This window comes from Rana temporaria, chromosome 5, assembly GCF_905171775.1.
Source record: "Rana temporaria chromosome 5, aRanTem1.1, whole genome shotgun sequence".
In the NCBI taxonomy this organism is placed as follows: Eukaryota; Metazoa; Chordata; class Amphibia; order Anura; family Ranidae; genus Rana; species Rana temporaria.
In genome coordinates, this window is record NC_053493.1 from 338,600,356 (window position 1) to 338,623,012 (window position 22,657).

The 22,657-nt window shown below is 38.9% G+C and overlaps 1 protein-coding gene and 5 long non-coding RNA genes across 6 annotated transcripts in view; all 6 read left to right on the forward strand.

Moving 5' to 3' along the window:
• KCNB2 (potassium voltage-gated channel subfamily B member 2) overlaps positions 1-22,657 on the forward strand; it is a 391,356-nt gene that overhangs the window by 122,017 nt on the left and 246,682 nt on the right. The window lies entirely within an intron of this gene.
• LOC120941131 lies at positions 697-1,831 on the forward strand. The gene is made up of 3 exons (XR_005749515.1): positions 697-929; positions 1,013-1,075; positions 1,695-1,831. It is a non-coding gene; the product is annotated as an uncharacterized LOC120941131 (long non-coding RNA).
• Positions 3,108-4,242, forward strand: LOC120941132. The gene is made up of 3 exons (XR_005749516.1): positions 3,108-3,340; positions 3,424-3,486; positions 4,106-4,242. It is a non-coding gene; the product is annotated as an uncharacterized LOC120941132 (long non-coding RNA).
• Positions 5,527-6,662, forward strand: LOC120941133. Its single transcript, XR_005749517.1, has 3 exons — positions 5,527-5,759; positions 5,843-5,905; positions 6,526-6,662. It is a non-coding gene; the product is annotated as an uncharacterized LOC120941133 (long non-coding RNA).
• LOC120941134 lies at positions 7,928-9,061 on the forward strand. The gene is made up of 3 exons (XR_005749518.1): positions 7,928-8,160; positions 8,244-8,306; positions 8,925-9,061. It is a non-coding gene; the product is annotated as an uncharacterized LOC120941134 (long non-coding RNA).
• LOC120941135 lies at positions 10,337-11,470 on the forward strand. Its single transcript, XR_005749519.1, has 3 exons — positions 10,337-10,569; positions 10,653-10,715; positions 11,334-11,470. It is a non-coding gene; the product is annotated as an uncharacterized LOC120941135 (long non-coding RNA).

Below are 22,657 nucleotides of genomic sequence, written 5' to 3' on the forward strand. Positions count from 1 at the left end.
CCCCCTATGGACATAGGAAAGTATAATATATGAGCATTGGCACTGTGCGGCTGTACTTAGCATTTGCTTGTTTTTGTTCATGCGGGTTTGACAAATGCCCGTAACAAAATATTTAAGCATATTGCGTATCTACCCACTGCTGCACTGCCAAATACTCATGAAATCTCTATAACCATATATCCAACATGGGTTCCATATATACCTTTTGGTATTTATTGTTATCAATTGTTTGCTTGGTTATAAACAATTATATATACACTTTTTGCTTTAATGGGCACATATATGTCCATTTCTAGCATTACTTATATTCCACCTTTATATATATACCAATTTTTATTATTTATCCTTTGTTTAATCCTTTTATCCTGTAGGACCTTGTTACAGCTCCGCTGGGTGGCGCTTCCCCGCTAGGTACCTCTTTATCATGCTCCCTCTATGGCCTCTCAGTGGGGAGGGGGAGACTCAGGGCTCTGTGTTCTCTTTACTCTCCACAAGATGGCGACACTCTCGCCACTGTGGAGATGTTTCCTCCCCACTGACGGCGTCAGTGACGTTCCCTGGTGCCGTGGGCGTCCCGCGCGTGCATGCGCATTGCGCGCGCTTGTGACGCTGCTGCGGCACTCGCGACCGCAGCAGAGAGCTGGGGTTTTTTTTTTTTTTTTTTTTTTTTTTTTTTTTTTTTCCCCTCACTGACGCTGAGGAACCCACAGCTGGGAGGGTCATCTGACCTTAATTCTTTGCTCCAGCTGGGATAGGGGGGGCGGACTTCTAGATGTGGGAGGGGATGTCCCAAGCAAAGCATTCATTTGCCAATTAGTGATTGCCAAATCCTTGACACCTGACATGCACATATTTAAATAGACTGGGTGTATATCTGACACCTGCCTGTGATCCTATCTTCATACTATGCTGGACACACCACACATAGGGTAAGGCTGCACTTTCAAATCCTGCACAAAGTTATCCTTCCTATGCCTACTAAATCTAATCAATAATAATATTTCCCCTCCAGATACGCTTTTTCTTGCTCTCTCTGGAGATCGCTTCCATACTCATATTCTAAACATTTAATAAGGTATTTTTTACTATCCTTTACATTGTCTTTTTCTAACATTATTCACCCCATTGGCACTAATCCCAATATCCTTACTATTTTATCACATTATATACAATTATTCTCACATGAATTTAATTATTTTAGCACATGCTTACTCACACCCATCCATTACACACCATTATTATTATTAATTTTTTTTTTTTTTTTTTTTTTTTTTTTTATTTAACGAATTAACTATTTATATTCACTATATTATACTAATTATATATATCTTTCACTATTCAATTATAATTATCATATATTTTTTGGCACCTCAACCCACTATTAGTCCTATATTGTAATCTTTATCGCCCTGTTACACATATAATTCTCTTTGAATTCACCATTCTATATAATTTTGATATTGTTATTAATCTTAATTCATGATTTCATATAACATTTAAAATATCCTGTGCATATTTATATTAATTTAAAATTCCTATGACATATCACAGTCCCATTTTATATATGCATCATTATAATGAGCATAATGTGCATGTCTAGCGCCATCTACTTGTACAACAAGTCAATCAATCTTTATACTTTAAACATATAGTTTTTGGTATTAAAACTACTTTATATTTGAATTTCTTAATAGGCATCACTCTGGCAATTGCTTTGCTGGGCTCCCCCTCCACCTGTCCGGCCCGCACTCTCTGACTGGACTTTTGGATTTTTTCCCAGTTATACTGTGGGTCCCTGCAGGCCACTCTTGTGGGGCATCGTTGAGGCCTTTTTGGGGGTGCTAACCACCCGTATGGAGAAAAGTAACTAGGGATCCTCAGGATTATAACCTTACTCTGGTCCAAATAGAACTGAGAAACACAATCTGTGAGTTGATAACTATATACTTTAAATTAATTTTTTACTTAAATTGTATTATGTATCTATGTATTTTATTACCATATATTTACTCTCTGTTATAGTTTGCATCATATACCCTTTCCTCCGAAGAAGACCCATATGTGGGGGTCGAAACGCGTCAGGAACAACTTGACCTGAAGATCAGCCATTCATGTTGATCAGTGTCATGTAATTTTGGTGCTATATTCTCATATGTATGTGTCCTCAGCATAAACTGTACCAGAGTTCATTATTTTACGACTTTGTACTTATTAAATACATTTTTTTACTTTTTACAACAAATTGGTACGTCTTTATAATTGTTTATATAATTTTTGCTGCCTAAAAACCCCACTGGGGAACCCTTCCTTTTTTTCATTACCTTTACAGGGGTGAGCAGCACTTTCCCTACCCCCTTTGTGTCCGTCCTTCATTTACATAATTTTCCGGTGGTTAAACACCTATTCTATCCCCCCTATGGACATAGGAAAGTATAATATATGAGCATTGGCACTGTGCGGCTGTACTTAGCATTTGCTTGTTTTTGTTCATGCGGGTTTGACAAATGCCCGTAACAAAATATTTAAGCATATTGCGTATCTACCCACTGCTGCACTGCCAAATACTCATGAAATCTCTATAACCATATATCCAACATGGGTTCCATATATACCTTTTGGTATTTATTGTTATCAATTGTTTGCTTGGTTATAAACAATTATATATACACTTTTTGCTTTAATGGGCACATATATGTCCATTTCTAGCATTACTTATATTCCACCTTTATATATATACCAATTTTTATTATTTATCCTTTGTTTAATCCTTTTATCCTGTAGGACCTTGTTACAGCTCCGCTGGGTGGCGCTTCCCCGCTAGGTACCTCTTTATCATGCTCCCTCTATGGCCTCTCAGTGGGGAGGGGGAGACTCAGGGCTCTGTGTTCTCTTTACTCTCCACAAGATGGCGACACTCTCGCCACTGTGGAGATGTTTCCTCCCCACTGACGGCGTCAGTGACGTTCCCTGGTGCCGTGGGCGTCCCGCGCGTGCATGCGCATTGCGCGCGCTTGTGACGCTGCTGCGGCACTCGCGACCGCAGCAGAGAGCTGGGGTTTTTTTTTTTTTTTTTTTTTTTTTTTTTTTTTTTTTCCCCTCACTGACGCTGAGGAACCCACAGCTGGGAGGGTCATCTGACCTTAATTCTTTGCTCCAGCTGGGATAGGGGGGGCGGACTTCTAGATGTGGGAGGGGATGTCCCAAGCAAAGCATTCATTTGCCAATTAGTGATTGCCAAATCCTTGACACCTGACATGCACATATTTAAATAGACTGGGTGTATATCTGACACCTGCCTGTGATCCTATCTTCATACTATGCTGGACACACCACACATAGGGTAAGGCTGCACTTTCAAATCCTGCACAAAGTTATCCTTCCTATGCCTACTAAATCTAATCAATAATAATATTTCCCCTCCAGATACGCTTTTTCTTGCTCTCTCTGGAGATCGCTTCCATACTCATATTCTAAACATTTAATAAGGTATTTTTTACTATCCTTTACATTGTCTTTTTCTAACATTATTCACCCCATTGGCACTAATCCCAATATCCTTACTATTTTATCACATTATATACAATTATTCTCACATGAATTTAATTATTTTAGCACATGCTTACTCACACCCATCCATTACACACCATTATTATTATTAATTTTTTTTTTTTTTTTTCTTTTTCTTTTTATTCAACGAATTAACTATTTATATTCACTATATTATACTAATTATATATATCTTTCACTATTCAATTATAATTATCATATATTTTTTGGCACCTCAACCCACTATTAGTCCTATATTGTAATCTTTATCGCCCTGTTACACATATAATTCTCTTTGAATTCACCATTCTATATAATTTTGATATTGTTATTAATCTTAATTCATGATTTCATATAACATTTAAAATATCCTGTGCATATTTATATTAATTTAAAATTCCTATGACATATCACAGTCCCATTTTATATATGCATCATTATAATGAGCATAATGTGCATGTCTAGCGCCATCTACTTGTACAACAAGTCAATCAATCTTTATACTTTAAACATATAGTTTTTGGTATTAAAACTACTTTATATTTGAATTTCTTAATAGGCATCACTCTGGCAATTGCTTTGCTGGGCTCCCCCTCCACCTGTCCGGCCCGCACTCTCTGACTGGACTTTTGGATTTTTTCCCAGTTATACTGTGGGTCCCTGCAGGCCACTCTTGTGGGGCATCGTTGAGGCCTTTTTGGGGGTGCTAACCACCCGTATGGAGAAAAGTAACTAGGGATCCTCAGGATTATAACCTTACTCTGGTCCAAATAGAACTGAGAAACACAATCTGTGAGTTGATAACTATATACTTTAAATTAATTTTTTACTTAAATTGTATTATGTATCTATGTATTTTATTACCATATATTTACTCTCTGTTATAGTTTGCATCATATACCCTTTCCTCCGAAGAAGACCCATATGTGGGGGTCGAAACGCGTCAGGAACAACTTGACCTGAAGATCAGCCATTCATGTTGATCAGTGTCATGTAATTTTGGTGCTATATTCTCATATGTATGTGTCCTCAGCATAAACTGTACCAGAGTTCATTATTTTACGACTTTGTACTTATTAAATACATTTTTTTACTTTTTACAACAAATTGGTACGTCTTTATAATTGTTTATATAATTTTTGCTGCCTAAAAACCCCACTGGGGAACCCTTCCTTTTTTTCATTACCTTTACAGGGGTGAGCAGCACTTTCCCTACCCCCTTTGTGTCCGTCCTTCATTTACATAATTTTCCGGTGGTTAAACACCTATTCTATCCCCCCTATGGACATAGGAAAGTATAATATATGAGCATTGGCACTGTGCGGCTGTACTTAGCATTTGCTTGTTTTTGTTCATGCGGGTTTGACAAATGCCCGTAACAAAATATTTAAGCATATTGCGTATCTACCCACTGCTGCACTGCCAAATACTCATGAAATCTCTATAACCATATATCCAACATGGGTTCCATATATACCTTTTGGTATTTATTGTTATCAATTGTTTGCTTGGTTATAAACAATTATATATACACTTTTTGCTTTAATGGGCACATATATGTCCATTTCTAGCATTACTTATATTCCACCTTTATATATATACCAATTTTTATTATTTATCCTTTGTTTAATCCTTTTATCCTGTAGGACCTTGTTACAGCTCCGCTGGGTGGCGCTTCCCCGCTAGGTACCTCTTTATCATGCTCCCTCTATGGCCTCTCAGTGGGGAGGGGGAGACTCAGGGCTCTGTGTTCTCTTTACTCTCCACAAGATGGCGACACTCTCGCCACTGTGGAGATGTTTCCTCCCCACTGACGGCGTCAGTGACGTTCCCTGGTGCCGTGGGCGTCCCGCGCGTGCATGCGCATTGCGCGCGCTTGTGACGCTGCTGCGGCACTCGCGACCGCAGCAGAGGGCTGGGGTTTTTTTTTTTTTTTTTTTTTTTTTTTTTTTTTTTTTTTTTTTTTCCCCTCACTGACGCTGAGGAACCCACAGCTGGGAGGGTCATCTGACCTTAATTCTTTGCTCCAGCTGGGATAGGGGGGGCGGACTTCTAGATGTGGGAGGGGATGTCCCAAGCAAAGCATTCATTTGCCAATTAGTGATTGCCAAATCCTTGACACCTGACATGCACATATTTAAATAGACTGGGTGTATATCTGACACCTGCCTGTGATCCTATCTTCATACTATGCTGGACACACCACACATAGGGTAAGGCTGCACTTTCAAATCCTGCACAAAGTTATCCTTCCTATGCCTACTAAATCTAATCAATAATAATATTTCCCCTCCAGATACGCTTTTTCTTGCTCTCTCTGGAGATCGCTTCCATACTCATATTCTAAACATTTAATAAGGTATTTTTTACTATCCTTTACATTGTCTTTTTCTAACATTATTCACCCCATTGGCACTAATCCCAATATCCTTACTATTTTATCACATTATATACAATTATTCTCACATGAATTTAATTATTTTAGCACATGCTTACTCACACCCATCCATTACACACCATTATTATTATTAATTTTTTTTTTTTTTTTTTCTTTTTCTTTTTATTCAACGAATTAACTATTTATATTCACTATATTATACTAATTATATATATCTTTCACTATTCAATTATAATTATCATATATTTTTTGGCACCTCAACCCACTATTAGTCCTATATTGTAATCTTTATCGCCCTGTTACACATATAATTCTCTTTGAATTCACCATTCTATATAATTTTGATATTGTTATTAATCTTAATTCATGATTTCATATAACATTTAAAATATCCTGTGCATATTTATATTAATTTAAAATTCCTATGACATATCACAGTCCCATTTTATATATGCATCATTATAATGAGCATAATGTGCATGTCTAGCGCCATCTACTTGTACAACAAGTCAATCAATCTTTATACTTTAAACATATAGTTTTTGGTATTAAAACTACTTTATATTTGAATTTCTTAATAGGCATCACTCTGGCAATTGCTTTGCTGGGCTCCCCCTCCACCTGTCCGGCCCGCACTCTCTGACTGGACTTTTGGATTTTTTCCCAGTTATACTGTGGGTCCCTGCAGGCCACTCTTGTGGGGCATCGTTGAGGCCTTTTTGGGGGTGCTAACCACCCGTATGGAGAAAAGTAACTAGGGATCCTCAGGATTATAACCTTACTCTGGTCCAAATAGAACTGAGAAACACAATCTGTGAGTTGATAACTATATACTTTAAATTAATTTTTTACTTAAATTGTATTATGTATCTATGTATTTTATTACCATATATTTACTCTCTGTTATAGTTTGCATCATATACCCTTTCCTCCGAAGAAGACCCATATGTGGGGGTCGAAACGCGTCAGGAACAACTTGACCTGAAGATCAGCCATTCATGTTGATCAGTGTCATGTAATTTTGGTGCTATATTCTCATATGTATGTGTCCTCAGCATAAACTGTACCAGAGTTCATTATTTTACGACTTTGTACTTATTAAATACATTTTTTTACTTTTTACAACAAATTGGTACGTCTTTATAATTGTTTATATAATTTTTGCTGCCTAAAAACCCCACTGGGGAACCCTTCCTTTTTTTCATTACCTTTACAGGGGTGAGCAGCACTTTCCCTACCCCCTTTGTGTCCGTCCTTCATTTACATAATTTTCCGGTGGTTAAACACCTATTCTATCCCCCCTATGGACATAGGAAAGTATAATATATGAGCATTGGCACTGTGCGGCTGTACTTAGCATTTGCTTGTTTTTGTTCATGCGGGTTTGACAAATGCCCGTAACAAAATATTTAAGCATATTGCGTATCTACCCACTGCTGCACTGCCAAATACTCATGAAATCTCTATAACCATATATCCAACATGGGTTCCATATATACCTTTTGGTATTTATTGTTATCAATTGTTTGCTTGGTTATAAACAATTATATATACACTTTTTGCTTTAATGGGCACATATATGTCCATTTCTAGCATTACTTATATTCCACCTTTATATATATACCAATTTTTATTATTTATCCTTTGTTTAATCCTTTTATCCTGTAGGACCTTGTTACAGCTCCGCTGGGTGGCGCTTCCCCGCTAGGTACCTCTTTATCATGCTCCCTCTATGGCCTCTCAGTGGGGAGGGGGAGACTCAGGGCTCTGTGTTCTCTTTACTCTCCACAAGATGGCGACACTCTCGCCACTGTGGAGATGTTTCCTCCCCACTGACGGCGTCAGTGACATTCCCTGGTGCCGTGGGCGTCCCGCGCGTGCATGCGCATTGCGCGCGCTTGTGACGCTGCTGCGGCACTCGCGACCGCAGCAGAGAGCTGGGGTTTTTTTTTTTTTTTTTTTTTTTTTTCCCCTCACTGACGCTGAGGAACCCACAGCTGGGAGGGTCATCTGACCTTAATTCTTTGCTCCAGCTGGGATAGGGGGGGCGGACTTCTAGATGTGGGAGGGGATGTCCCAAGCAAAGCATTCATTTGCCAATTAGTGATTGCCAAATCCTTGACACCTGACATGCACATATTTAAATAGACTGGGTGTATATCTGACACCTGCCTGTGATCCTATCTTCATACTATGCTGGACACACCACACATAGGGTAAGGCTGCACTTTCAAATCCTGCACAAAGTTATCCTTCCTATGCCTACTAAATCTAATCAATAATAATATTTCCCCTCCAGATACGCTTTTTCTTGCTCTCTCTGGAGATCGCTTCCATACTCATATTCTAAACATTTAATAAGGTATTTTTTACTATCCTTTACATTGTCTTTTTCTAACATTATTCACCCCATTGGCACTAATCCCAATATCCTTACTATTTTATCACATTATATACAATTATTCTCACATGAATTTAATTATTTTAGCACATGCTTACTCACACCCATCCATTACACACCATTATTATTATTAATTTTTTTTTTTTTTTTCTTTTTCTTTTTATTCAACGAATTAACTATTTATATTCACTATATTATACTAATTATATATATCTTTCACTATTCAATTATAATTATCATATATTTTTTGGCACCTCAACCCACTATTAGTCCTATATTGTAATCTTTATCGCCCTGTTACACATATAATTCTCTTTGAATTCACCATTCTATATAATTTTGATATTGTTATTAATCTTAATTCATGATTTCATATAACATTTAAAATATCCTGTGCATATTTATATTAATTTAAAATTCCTATGACATATCACAGTCCCATTTTATATATGCATCATTATAATGAGCATAATGTGCATGTCTAGCGCCATCTACTTGTACAACAAGTCAATCAATCTTTATACTTTAAACATATAGTTTTTGGTATTAAAACTACTTTATATTTGAATTTCTTAATAGGCATCACTCTGGCAATTGCTTTGCTGGGCTCCCCCTCCACCTGTCCGGCCCGCACTCTCTGACTGGACTTTTGGATTTTTTCCCAGTTATACTGTGGGTCCCTGCAGGCCACTCTTGTGGGGCATCGTTGAGGCCTTTTTGGGGGTGCTAACCACCCGTATGGAGAAAAGTAACTAGGGATCCTCAGGATTATAACCTTACTCTGGTCCAAATAGAACTGAGAAACACAATCTGTGAGTTGATAACTATATACTTTAAATTAATTTTTTACTTAAATTGTATTATGTATCTATGTATTTTATTACCATATATTTACTCTCTGTTATAGTTTGCATCATATACCCTTTCCTCCGAAGAAGACCCATATGTGGGGGTCGAAACGCGTCAGGAACAACTTGACCTGAAGATCAGCCATTCATGTTGATCAGTGTCATGTAATTTTGGTGCTATATTCTCATATGTATGTGTCCTCAGCATAAACTGTACCAGAGTTCATTATTTTACGACTTTGTACTTATTAAATACATTTTTTTACTTTTTACAACAAATTGGTACGTCTTTATAATTGTTTATATAATTTTTGCTGCCTAAAAACCCCACTGGGGAACCCTTCCTTTTTTTCATTACCTTTACAGGGGTGAGCAGCACTTTCCCTACCCCCTTTGTGTCCGTCCTTCATTTACATAATTTTCCGGTGGTTAAACACCTATTCTATCCCCCCTATGGACATAGGAAAGTATAATATATGAGCATTGGCACTGTGCGGCTGTACTTAGCATTTGCTTGTTTTTGTTCATGCGGGTTTGACAAATGCCCGTAACAAAATATTTAAGCATATTGCGTATCTACCCACTGCTGCACTGCCAAATACTCATGAAATCTCTATAACCATATATCCAACATGGGTTCCATATATACCTTTTGGTATTTATTGTTATCAATTGTTTGCTTGGTTATAAACAATTATATATACACTTTTTGCTTTAATGGGCACATATATGTCCATTTCTAGCATTACTTATATTCCACCTTTATATATATACCAATTTTTATTATTTATCCTTTGTTTAATCCTTTTATCCTGTAGGACCTTGTTACAGCTCCGCTGGGTGGCGCTTCCCCGCTAGGTACCTCTTTATCATGCTCCCTCTATGGCCTCTCAGTGGGGAGGGGGAGACTCAGGGCTCTGTGTTCTCTTTACTCTCCACAAGATGGCGACACTCTCGCCACTGTGGAGATGTTTCCTCCCCACTGACGGCGTCAGTGACGTTCCCTGGTGCCGTGGGCGTCCCGCGCGTGCATGCGCATTGCGCGCGCTTGTGACGCTGCTGCGGCACTCGCGACCGCAGCAGAGAGCTGGGGTTTTTTTTTTTTTTTTTTTTTTTTTTTTTTTTTTTTCCCCTCACTGACGCTGAGGAACCCACAGCTGGGAGGGTCATCTGACCTTAATTCTTTGCTCCAGCTGGGATAGGGGGGGCGGACTTCTAGATGTGGGAGGGGATGTCCCAAGCAAAGCATTCATTTGCCAATTAGTGATTGCCAAATCCTTGACACCTGACATGCACATATTTAAATAGACTGGGTGTATATCTGACACCTGCCTGTGATCCTATCTTCATACTATGCTGGACACACCACACATAGGGTAAGGCTGCACTTTCAAATCCTGCACAAAGTTATCCTTCCTATGCCTACTAAATCTAATCAATAATAATATTTCCCCTCCAGATACGCTTTTTCTTGCTCTCTCTGGAGATCGCTTCCATACTCATATTCTAAACATTTAATAAGGTATTTTTTACTATCCTTTACATTGTCTTTTTCTAACATTATTCACCCCATTGGCACTAATCCCAATATCCTTACTATTTTATCACATTATATACAATTATTCTCACATGAATTTAATTATTTTAGCACATGCTTACTCACACCCATCCATTACACACCATTATTATTATTAATTTTTTTTTTTTTTTTCTTTTTCTTTTTATTCAACGAATTAACTATTTATATTCACTATATTATACTAATTATATATATCTTTCACTATTCAATTATAATTATCATATATTTTTTGGCACCTCAACCCACTATTAGTCCTATATTGTAATCTTTATCGCCCTGTTACACATATAATTCTCTTTGAATTCACCATTCTATATAATTTTGATATTGTTATTAATCTTAATTCATGATTTCATATAACATTTAAAATATCCTGTGCATATTTATATTAATTTAAAATTCCTATGACATATCACAGTCCCATTTTATATATGCATCATTATAATGAGCATAATGTGCATGTCTAGCGCCATCTACTTGTACAACAAGTCAATCAATCTTTATACTTTAAACATATAGTTTTTGGTATTAAAACTACTTTATATTTGAATTTCTTAATAGGCATCACTCTGGCAATTGCTTTGCTGGGCTCCCCCTCCACCTGTCCGGCCCGCACTCTCTGACTGGACTTTTGGATTTTTTCCCAGTTATACTGTGGGTCCCTGCAGGCCACTCTTGTGGGGCATCGTTGAGGCCTTTTTGGGGGTGCTAACCACCCGTATGGAGAAAAGTAACTAGGGATCCTCAGGATTATAACCTTACTCTGGTCCAAATAGAACTGAGAAACACAATCTGTGAGTTGATAACTATATACTTTAAATTAATTTTTTACTTAAATTGTATTATGTATCTATGTATTTTATTACCATATATTTACTCTCTGTTATAGTTTGCATCATATACCCTTTCCTCCGAAGAAGACCCATATGTGGGGGTCGAAACGCGTCAGGAACAACTTGACCTGAAGATCAGCCATTCATGTTGATCAGTGTCATGTAATTTTGGTGCTATATTCTCATATGTATGTGTCCTCAGCATAAACTGTACCAGAGTTCATTATTTTACGACTTTGTACTTATTAAATACATTTTTTTACTTTTTACAACAAATTGGTACGTCTTTATAATTGTTTATATAATTTTTGCTGCCTAAAAACCCCACTGGGGAACCCTTCCTTTTTTTCATTACCTCCCTGTTTGTTTACCCCTTCCACCTTTGTGTTTGCCTACCTTTTTCCTGAGGTCTTCTGTCTGGTCATGGGTCCTTTTCTTCTTCTTGCTCTAGAGAGAAAACCTGAATGCTACAGAGAACAGCACTACATAATGATGTCAGTGCCATTCCCTGCAGCATTCTGCTTTGAGCCCAGGCTGGCCTAAAGTCATTTCGCCAGGGGGTGTGTCCATGACGTCCTGGGCTAACAGGAAGTTATAATGGTCCTGGAAGAGGACCAGTGCTGGATTGCAGAGCAGTGAGACTGTGGAGGATGCAGGAGATAAGGTAAATATTGGATTATTATTGTTTTTTAACTTCAATTTTGCAGGGCATTGGATTTATTATTTTTAAAAATGTTTAATTAAGCCAGAGTTGGGCTTTACTTATTGTATTGTGATTTTTATTTATCTATAACTAAAATCTGACAATTCTTTCTTGAATTGTTGGGAAATAACAGGCTTACCATTAGCTGTATTATAATCCTGGTACTCTCAAGAGTTTTAAAATTGTTCTTTGCTTGTGTTTACCACCTCTGTTAAGAGACGGCTTTATGATTCCTGACACATCCCATCTCCAAGACATAAGCTTGAGTCAGCACTATTCCATCCTAATGTACTAAAGTGAAGCTAATCCAGTTGTATGCCAGATATTGTAAATGTCTTGCAAATGAGCTAAAGAGGTGCCAGGTTATATTAATACTAATTTCCCATGTGTACATCAACGGTGTACAGAGGGAAGTGCCAACGTGTCTGTCAAAATTTTGCAAGATTAGTATTTATTTCTTCATTAAAGTAGGAGTAAATAGATATAAATGTTAAATATCTGTCATATACACCCAGGGTAGACAGCCGTTGTGTAGGCTTAATCAGTAATCCTAAAACAGCAGCCAGTTACATAAACAGGAAACCGCACAACAAAAGAAAGGGGTTACTAATAGTCAATGTGGAATTGTGGATAAGCTTTAATGCTAACCGTCTTTACATAAAAAAAAAACATTGGGGCAGATCCACAAAGGAAGTACGCCGGCCTATCTACTGATACGCCGACGTACTTTCAAATTTCCTGCGTCATATCTTTGGTTTGAATCCTCAAACCAAGATACGACGGCATCTGGGTTAGATCCGACAGGCGTACGGCTTTGTACGCCTTCGGATCTTAGATGCAATACTTCGGCGTTCGGTGGGTGGCGTTCACGTCATTTTCCGCGTCAGGTATGCAAATTAGCTATTTCCGACGATCCACGAACGTACGTGCGGCCGTCGCATTCTCTTACGTCGTCTCTAGTCGGCTTTTTCCGGCGTATAGTTAAAGCTGGTATTCCATCGCGTATAGTTAGACTTGCCATGTTAAGTATGGTCGTCGTTCCCGCGTTTATTTTGATTTTTTTTTTTTTTTCGTAAGTCGTCCGTGAATCGGGATGGACGTAATTCACGTCTATGTTAAAAAAAATGACGTCCTTGCGACGTCATTTAGCCCAATGCACGGCGGGAAATTTAGGGACGGCGCATGCGCAGTTCATTCGGCGCGGGGACGCGCTTCATTTAAATGAAACACGCCCCCTAATCGCCGATTTGAATTACGCGCCGTTACGCCGCCAGAGATAGACTGCGCCGCCGTGACTTACGGCGCAAATTCTTTGAGGATTCGAACCGAGGACAAGTAAGTCACGGCGGCGTAGCGTATCTCAGATACGCTGCGCCGGGGCAGATCTTTGTGGATCTGCCCCCCCAATTTATAGCATACATTTTTTATATATATATATATATATATATATATATATATATATATATATATGTATATATATTTTGCATGGAAGATCATCTAGTTAAAGGGAGAACTTTATGGGAGGTAAAGCCGCAGACTGTATCACTCGTTATTGGATGTGATTGACAGCAGTGCGAGCCAATGGCTGCGCTGCTATCAATCCATCCAATCTAGCCAATCAACGGCCAGACTGAGTGGAGAAGAGGATTTCGGGGGTAAGGGCAGCAGGTGAACGGGCTCAAGTAGGGAAAACGGGGGGGGGGGGGGCTGGGGGGGCCATTATTGACAGTTTTTTTTCCACCTTAATGCATAGGATGCATTAAGGTGAAAAAAACGAACCTTTACAACCCCTTTAATTTTTTTGCTCAATATTAACCAAAAGGCCTCATTCATGTGAGCGTATACATGTGTGCCCTGTGCAGGGCCGTGTTTTGCTGGCATGGGGATGCACAAGTGTTTCAAGCATCCCCGAGCTGGTAGTCCCATAGACTATGGTCCCAATAGACTATTTTTTTTACCTTACCTTACTATACTGCAACAACAATGAAAATGTTTCCTCTAATTCAATGACAGTTTTACAGAATGCAGCGACGACATAAAAAATGCACATAAAGATTTTTTTATTTTATGTGGTTGAGAGCAGACGTGGGTCAAGGTGCTGATTATGACTCCAGCAACACACCAACATTTTACTATCTGTGTTCTGAAAAACCAGCGCTAAGGCTTGATTCACACCTATGCCGTTTTAGTGCTTTTTGCATTTTGCCGATTTGCACTACAGAACACGTTCCATAGAAAACAATGGTAAATGGACTGTAGTGCAAATCTGCAAAATGCAAACAGCACAAAAACTTCATAGGTGTGAATCCAGCCTTATGCCGCGTACACATGATCGGGCATTCCGACAACAAAACCGTGGATTTTTTTCCAACGGAATGTTGGCTCAAACTTATGTTGCATATACACGGTCACACAAATGTTGCCGGAAATTCCGAACGTCATGAACTCGGTCACGTACAACACTACGACGAGCCGAGAAAAATGATGTTCGATGATTTCGAGCATGCGTCAAATTAGTTCCAAGCATGCGTAGGATTTTTGTGCTTCGGAATCGCATACAGACGATCAGAATTTCCGACAAGAACTTTTGCTGTCGGAAAAATTGAGAATCAGCTCTCAAACATTTGTTGTCGAAAATTCTGACAGCAAATGTCCGATAGAGGATACACACGGTCGGAATATCCGACCAAAAGCTCACACCGAACATTTGTTGTCGGAAATTCCGTGTGTACGCGGCATAAGAGACTATTTGGCCTGTCAAATGTATGGGTACTCATTCATTTCATTGGCCAGAATATAATTTTTTTCTGCCCATTGAAATAAATGAATTCTCAAGTGCTGATCACGACTAGCGTTTAGGTGTGGTTATATGTGCTTACGTCAGGCATTTTTTTCTGCCCAAACGCTTCTCTTCAGAACTCGATTTTGGCACCTTCAGGTTTCTGCCCCTAAACATTCCTGCCTCTAAATATGTGTGCATTGACACTTAGGCCAAAATAGAGGGACGTTCATTGAAAAAAAGTTAAATGCCAGTAAAAACGGTGTACATGAGGTCTTTTTCAGATTGAAAAGTATATGATGGCCAGGGGTGGACTGACAACTCATGGGGCCCCCGGGCAATAGAAGATTATGGGGCCCCTGGGCTTACAGATGGCCACCACGCCAGGAGGCAGTGCAGAGGCGGGGCAGCTAAAATCTCTGGATTTTCACATCAAAAGCATGTCGGTTTCGGACATATCAGCGACAGATGTAAAAAAAACACAGATTTTTGGTTTTACTGAGCCTGGCAACCCTGATGGGGCCCCCTAGTGGCATGGGGCCCTCGGGCAGTGCCCGAGTGACTCAATGGTCAGTCCGCCCCTAGTGATGGCTTTTCTTGCCGTTGTTTAGTGGATTGCCTGAGTTTTTTTATGCTTTCCTGGAAATGCACAACTAATTTGTGCATAAATGAGTTACCGGTAATTAAGAAATAAATGTTAAAGAATAACTCCATGCAAAAAAATGAAATCAGTAGATAAGTAGTAAGCCTCAATGCTGTCCAGGAACTGTTGTAGCTGTAATTAAAACAGGTCATCACACTGGGAGGAAATTTCCAATTAAACTCTGTGCTTTATTTGTGCTGTAATGTAACATAACAGAAGGACAGAACAACCTCTAAGGATTTCTACTGATGTCTAACAGCTATGCCTGGATGGGAAACAGAATGCCTAGCCAGGTAGACATTGTTCTTTGTATTTATTCCAATCCCGTTTCTTTTTCTGGATTGTACGTTTAACATGAATAAATAATAGCTATATAAACAAAAAAGACATAAGCGTCATTTCATAGCTGTGAGTTCCAATAAAATCGATGTTGCTAATATTTTTCTCAGTGGTGACATGTCCTCTAATGGAGTAGAGCGATGGCAGGTGTTTATCATTATAGGTAAAATTAGGTTTCAGCTGTTCTATTTGTTGCCGTATATTGTAAAGAATAATGGCCGTTCTTCTAGCAGAGGTAAACACATTACAGAGAGAGATGTGGACTTCCTCAGGCTGTCTTTTCAGTTGGGATTCAGTACATAAACTATACTCAATCAGATTTTTCTGCAAGATTTTTCTAGATGTGATCACTAATATAAATAGTTATCTTGATTATATATATATATATATATATATATATATATATATATATATATATATATATATAATGTATATGTTTATAGAGTATATGTGCATATATATATATAAATATACAGTAGATTTATAATTTTTAGCATTACAGAAAGGAGCTACAGATCATACCTTGAACTCCATCTGTTTTTGCTCCCTTTATTGAGTAACACAGGTGTTCCCCTCCAGCAGTACTCCTAAAGTACAAAAATTCCTAGCTTGTTCCTCTTTTGCAAAATTAAGTTCAACCATTTTGGCCAAATTCACAGGGGCGCTGAGGCGCATACAATGAATGATGTATTTGTTTAGATGTTTGAAGCTGCCTGCAGGACACCAACGTTACTGAGTGGGGACATGGTCAGCTGGAATGTACCTGTACTATATACACCTCTGGCACTGGTCATGGGTGCTTAGGTGGGCTAAAGCCTCCCTAAAAATTATCCTAGCACCCCCAACACACTTCCAATCAGCAGCTGCGATACAGAGTCTGAAATTTAGTTTTTTTTTACACATTACTGATATTTATTGTGTCACCATTAGCCGAGGGCAGTGGATCTACTTAATTGTTCTCTGACTGTGGAGTAATACTACAGCCACATTTCCCAACACCAAGATCAGTCAGTCCCCGGTGTAGTGACTGCACCCTCCACCTCCCTTCTAACTGCGTGGGAGAAAGCGAAACTACTCCAGACTGACTGCTGACTGGTTGGCTGTACTCTCTGCCTGGGTTCTGCCTGGCTGAATCCGGCTGTGGTCATGTATTAACCCATTATGTACTACCCCAACCAGCACTGACTGATTGTGTCTGTATTATATTAGGAGAGGTCCTTGTTGCTGCTGTGCTGGAGGGTCTATACTTGCTGCTGAGGGTCTACTGTTGCTTGGGCCTGAGGCTGTTATGTTTTTATTACTGCTTGTGGTCTATTATTGTTGCATTCAAGCTGCTGTACTAAGGAGCTCAGTGTCCTCAATGCAGCATGGCGCACCTGACTGTCACATTTTGTTTGAACTGGTTGTTCAGAAATTGAGAGGTTGTTTGGGCAGTGTTTAAAAACTATTCAGCTGGCCATACACTATACAAACTGATTGTACACTCTCCTTTAGGTCCACCATCAACTTTATCAGGGGTCTCCAAACTGCGGCCTGGGAGCCAGATGCAGCCTTTTGCTTGCTCTTATTCGGCCCTTGGGGCATTATTCCCCCCCCCCCCGTCAGCAACAGTGCGGCATAGTTCCTGTCACTGACATTGGGGCACGTCCTCTCACTGACACCAACTATGGCACACTATTCCTCCCATTGATACCAATAATGGGTCACTATTCCTCTCACTGATACCTACGATGGGCACTATTTCTCTCACTGATATCTAGGATGGGCACTATTCCTCTGACTGATACCTATGACGGCACTATTCCTCTCACTGATACCTACGATGGGCACTATTCCTCTCACTGATACCTATGACGGGCACTATTCCTCTCACTGATACCTACGATGGGCACTATTCCTCTCACTGATACCTATGATGGGCACTATTCCTTTCACTGATACCTACGATGGACACTATTCCTCTTACTGATACCTACGATGGACACTATTCCTCTTACTGATACCTACGATGGGCACTATTTATCTTACTGATACCTACGATGGAGCACTATTCCTTTCACTGATACCTATGATTGGCACTATTTCTTTCACTAATACCTACGATGGGCACAATTTTTCTTACTGATACCTACGATAGGCATTATTCCTTTTACTGATACCTATGATGGGCACTATTCCTTTCATTGATACCTACGATGGACACTATTCCTCTCACCGATACCTACAATGGGCACTGTTCCTTACACTGATACCTACGATGGAGCACTATTCCTCCCTCCCACTGCCACCAAAAATGGGCCACTATTCCTCCCATCGATACCACCAATAGGGCAGTATTACTCCCCCTAATACCAATCATGGGGCACTATTCCTCCCACTGGCACACTATTCTGACCATTGATACCAATGATGGAGCAGTATTACTCCCCCTAATACCAATCATGGGGCATTGTTTAATCCCACTGACGCCAGGCCATTTTCCTCTTCCACTGGCCACACATTGACCCCTAAAGTTTGAAGGACAGTAAACTGGCCATTTGTCTAGAAGGTTTGGAGACCCCTGAATTATATAATGTAAGCGCCTGCCCAACTGGATAAAATTGAATTGATTGTGTAGCTTCATCCTCATATAAAATTGTTTTGGTAAAGGAGATTTTACAGGGATTGTAGTGTGTATGGCCACCAATAGATCCCTAAAGGTACAGTGTTCCTGGCTGATGTAAAGTCTTAATTTTAAAGGCTCATGCACACAGGCCAGCTGAAGCCTGTTCAGCGTAATTCTCAATGTATTTCCTCTGCCCAGGCAGCTCAGGTGCAGTGTACTGCCTGTCACTGACATGAATGGCTTTGTGGTGCTATACTCATATATATACAATAGTGCTATTGTAAACACAAGTACAGAGTATGGTTGTATGCAAAGAATAGAACATTTACAAATATTTGCATATGCCTTAACTTCGGTCCGAAAGATGCTTGAGAGATTTTCTCTAACCTCCTGATGTGCTTACAAGGCAAGAATGGCGAGGGAATCCCTCATGTGCGACAATGGCAGTAAAAAAAAAAAAAAAATAGCAGGGATCTTAACCCTTCTGTGTCATATACTCACAGCTTAAAGAAGATCTATCATAATTTTTTTTTACAGTTCTGTCACCTTTGGGACAAAGTACATGTGGGGGGGGGGGCATTGTAGCATTCCTTTTGCCATTGCTTGTCACCTTCAAAGATGTTGTCATATTGACCGTGGAAGGAGAGGTGGGGGGTAGGTCAGTACTCATAACTAGGGTTCAATAGCACACAGTATTACATAAACTTTGTCCCCTGGGGACAGAACTGTAAAATAAAAATTAGAATATTCTTTAACTCAGCAACACCCTCTAGATTATTGGTTTATTTAACCACTTGCCAACCGCAATATGTATATATACTTTGTAGTTTGCAGGTGGTTTAGCAGGGTTATGGCTGAAGCTATCAGCCATAATACCCCAGTACTTTTCTTTCAGCTGGTGGCTGGCTTACTCATGAAAGCGTTAGAGTGGCTCATTCATTAGCCACTGGATCACTTGCTGAAGCGGCGGGAGGGGACGTCTCCCCCCCTCCCGATGCTCGCCAGTATTTCTCTGGCTTACCATTTCCACCGGCGTGCTAAAGAAATGATTAGACACTGCGGCGTGCAGGTCACAGAGTCAGTGAGGGACTACATCATCTCTAAATTCCTCAATGGCCTTGGAGGACCGGAGCAATGTCATGACGTCACTTCCGGTCTAGGGAGAAAGTAAACATTATGTTTTTTTTTCAAGGTAAAGAAGAGATTTGGGGTTTTTGTGACCCCAGATTTTAACATAAAGAAGACATGTCATCCTTATTTCTATCATAGGGGTGTTTACATGCTTGTAATAGGAATAGAAGTGTTGGAAAAAAATATTTAAGGAACAGTGTAAAAATAAAATAAAAAAAAAGGAAAAAACGTTTAAGTGCCCCATCCCTCCGTGCCCACGCGCAGAAGCGAACATATATGTAAGTTGCGCACGCATATGTATAGGGTGATCGCACCACACATGTGAGGTATCACTGTGAATGAGCAAGAGCAATACTGCTAGCATTATACCTCCTCTGTAGCTCTAAACGTGTAACCTGTAAAGGCTTTAAATTGTCGCCAAGAGAGATTTTTAAGTACCGTCGCTTGTCACCATTCTACGACTGTGTGCAATTTTAAAGCGTGGCATGTTTAGTATCTATTTACTCAGTGTAAAATCATGTTTCATATTCTACAAAAAATTGGTGTATATATTGCGTTTTTTTTTTATTATTATTTATTAAACTGTATTTTTTCCAAAACTGCGTTTGAAAAACCGTTGCACAAATACTGTGTGATTTTGTAACAATGGCCATTATATTCTCTTGGATCTCTGCTAAAAAAAATATATATATATATATATATATATATATATATATATATATATATATATATATATATATATATATATATATATATATAAAAAAAAATGTTTGAGGGTTATAAGTAATTTTCGAGCAAAAAAAGTGCCAGAAAAGGCCTGATCTTCTAACGGTAAACGGTAAACTGTAAATGACTTTTGTATAAGGACGTGTTCTTGGAAACCTTTTTTTATTCTATCAGTGTGATCAAAAATGAGTTAATCGCTTTGGCTGGGAAATCATAAAACATGATTAATCAGCTGTTTCTATGAACTAAAGACCATTTGATATCAATAAATTCTGTAACATTAGCAGTCCTGTATCATGTCAAGCTGAGCATAATTAGGAGGGAGTACACCAGAAGAGAAAGATCAAAGACAACAAAAATGTTCCTTAAAACACAACTTCATTAATACGTGGTCAAGGGATCTTTCCATGAAATATTCTTTTTTATGTAGCACATGTTTAGCATAATCAAATACAGATGAGCCTCAGTAAATAGTATGATGTAGGTGGCCTTGAATTTATAGAAAGGTTTAGGAGATCTGCAAATGAGCAAACCCATCCAAATGAAGCTCAGTTCACCCTAGATACCAGCGATTATTATAGTCATAGACCAACCATGAATCATTCTTTATTTGGAAAGTTTGGAATTAAAGTAAAACCAAAGGCAAAACTTTTATTTTTTATTTAAGTTTTGGATAGAACCCCTTTGAGGTTTGAATTGCTGTCTATGTCCCAGTTAGGGATAATTATCCTCTCTATTTGTCCTGTTTACCATTACCGCCAAAAGTGAAAGAAAAATAAAATCCCAAAGTTTGGGTTGACACTGCAAAACTAATAGAGGGGAAATTGTCTAATGAGAACGCTAGTTCCTGTGACATTGGTGACACCTAGAAATTCCCTCACTTTGGAGGAATTTCTCAATTCCTGTTTTGACTATGGAACAAGACGTGAAAGAAAATCTTCCCATTGGGACATAAATGGTAAAAAAATAAAAATAAATTAATGGTAGGAATTATAACCCTCCCTTATTCTTTTCAAATTGAAAAAAAATGTAAGTTTTGCATTAAGTTCGACTTTAAAGTGACACTGGGGTAGATTTATTAAAACTGGTGCACTCTGAACCTGGTGCAGCTATGCATGGTAGCCTTTTTAGCTTCTAACTTCAACTTGTTCAATTAGGCCTCGTACACACGTCCGAGGAACTCGACGGGCAAAAAACACATCGTTTTGCTCGTCGAGGATCTCGGCGAGCCGAAATTTCCCATTGAACAACGAGGAAATAGAGAACATGTTCTCTATTTCCTCGCTGAGATCCTCGTCGGCTTCCTTGGCCAAAAGTGTACACCCGCCCGGGTTTCTCGGCAGAATACATCTCCGATCGAGTTTCTGGCTGAATTCTGCTGAGAAACTCGGTCGTGTGTACAGGGCCTTACACTTTGGCAATAAAACCTCTATGCAGAGTTGCATCGGATTTTGCACTCTCCAGTTTTAGTAAATAACCTCCACTGTTTATTGACTAATTCAGAAGATGGATAATGCATGTTTATGAAACGCGTCAGTTTTCCATTTGGCATAATATTATACTTGGGGAAGAAACTGCAAAAGCTTGCATTTTTTAGTCTATTAAATTAGTCAATAAATTGTATTTTATTGCTCTAATCAATGGCTACTTTAATAACAATACTCTACTGCCATGTTTTTCTGAAAAAGAATGGAAAATTAATAAAACCACTTAGTCAAAGTATATAGTCTTAAGCAATAAATGATAGTATATTATTCTAACAGTATTGTTCTTTTATGTGTTCATTTAACATTTATTTATTGTATACTCATATTTTTTGCCAAAAACCATTTACCATGATTACTGTATAAGTTTTTACTTCAACTAAGAAATAAACTAGACTAAAAATGTTACAAACTAATTACAAACTATACTGCATTTGAATAGGATCAAAACTTTGAGGATGATATGTTGCACTGCAAAAAATGTAAAAAACAAGATTGTTCCCAAAGGTACATGTAGCTACCATATTTAACTCCTTGCCGACCAGCGCACGACTATATACGACCCCGACCGCGGGTGCCGCGGACTCGATCGCCGCATTTGTCTCACGGTAAGGAAGAACGGGGAGATGCTGATGTAAACAA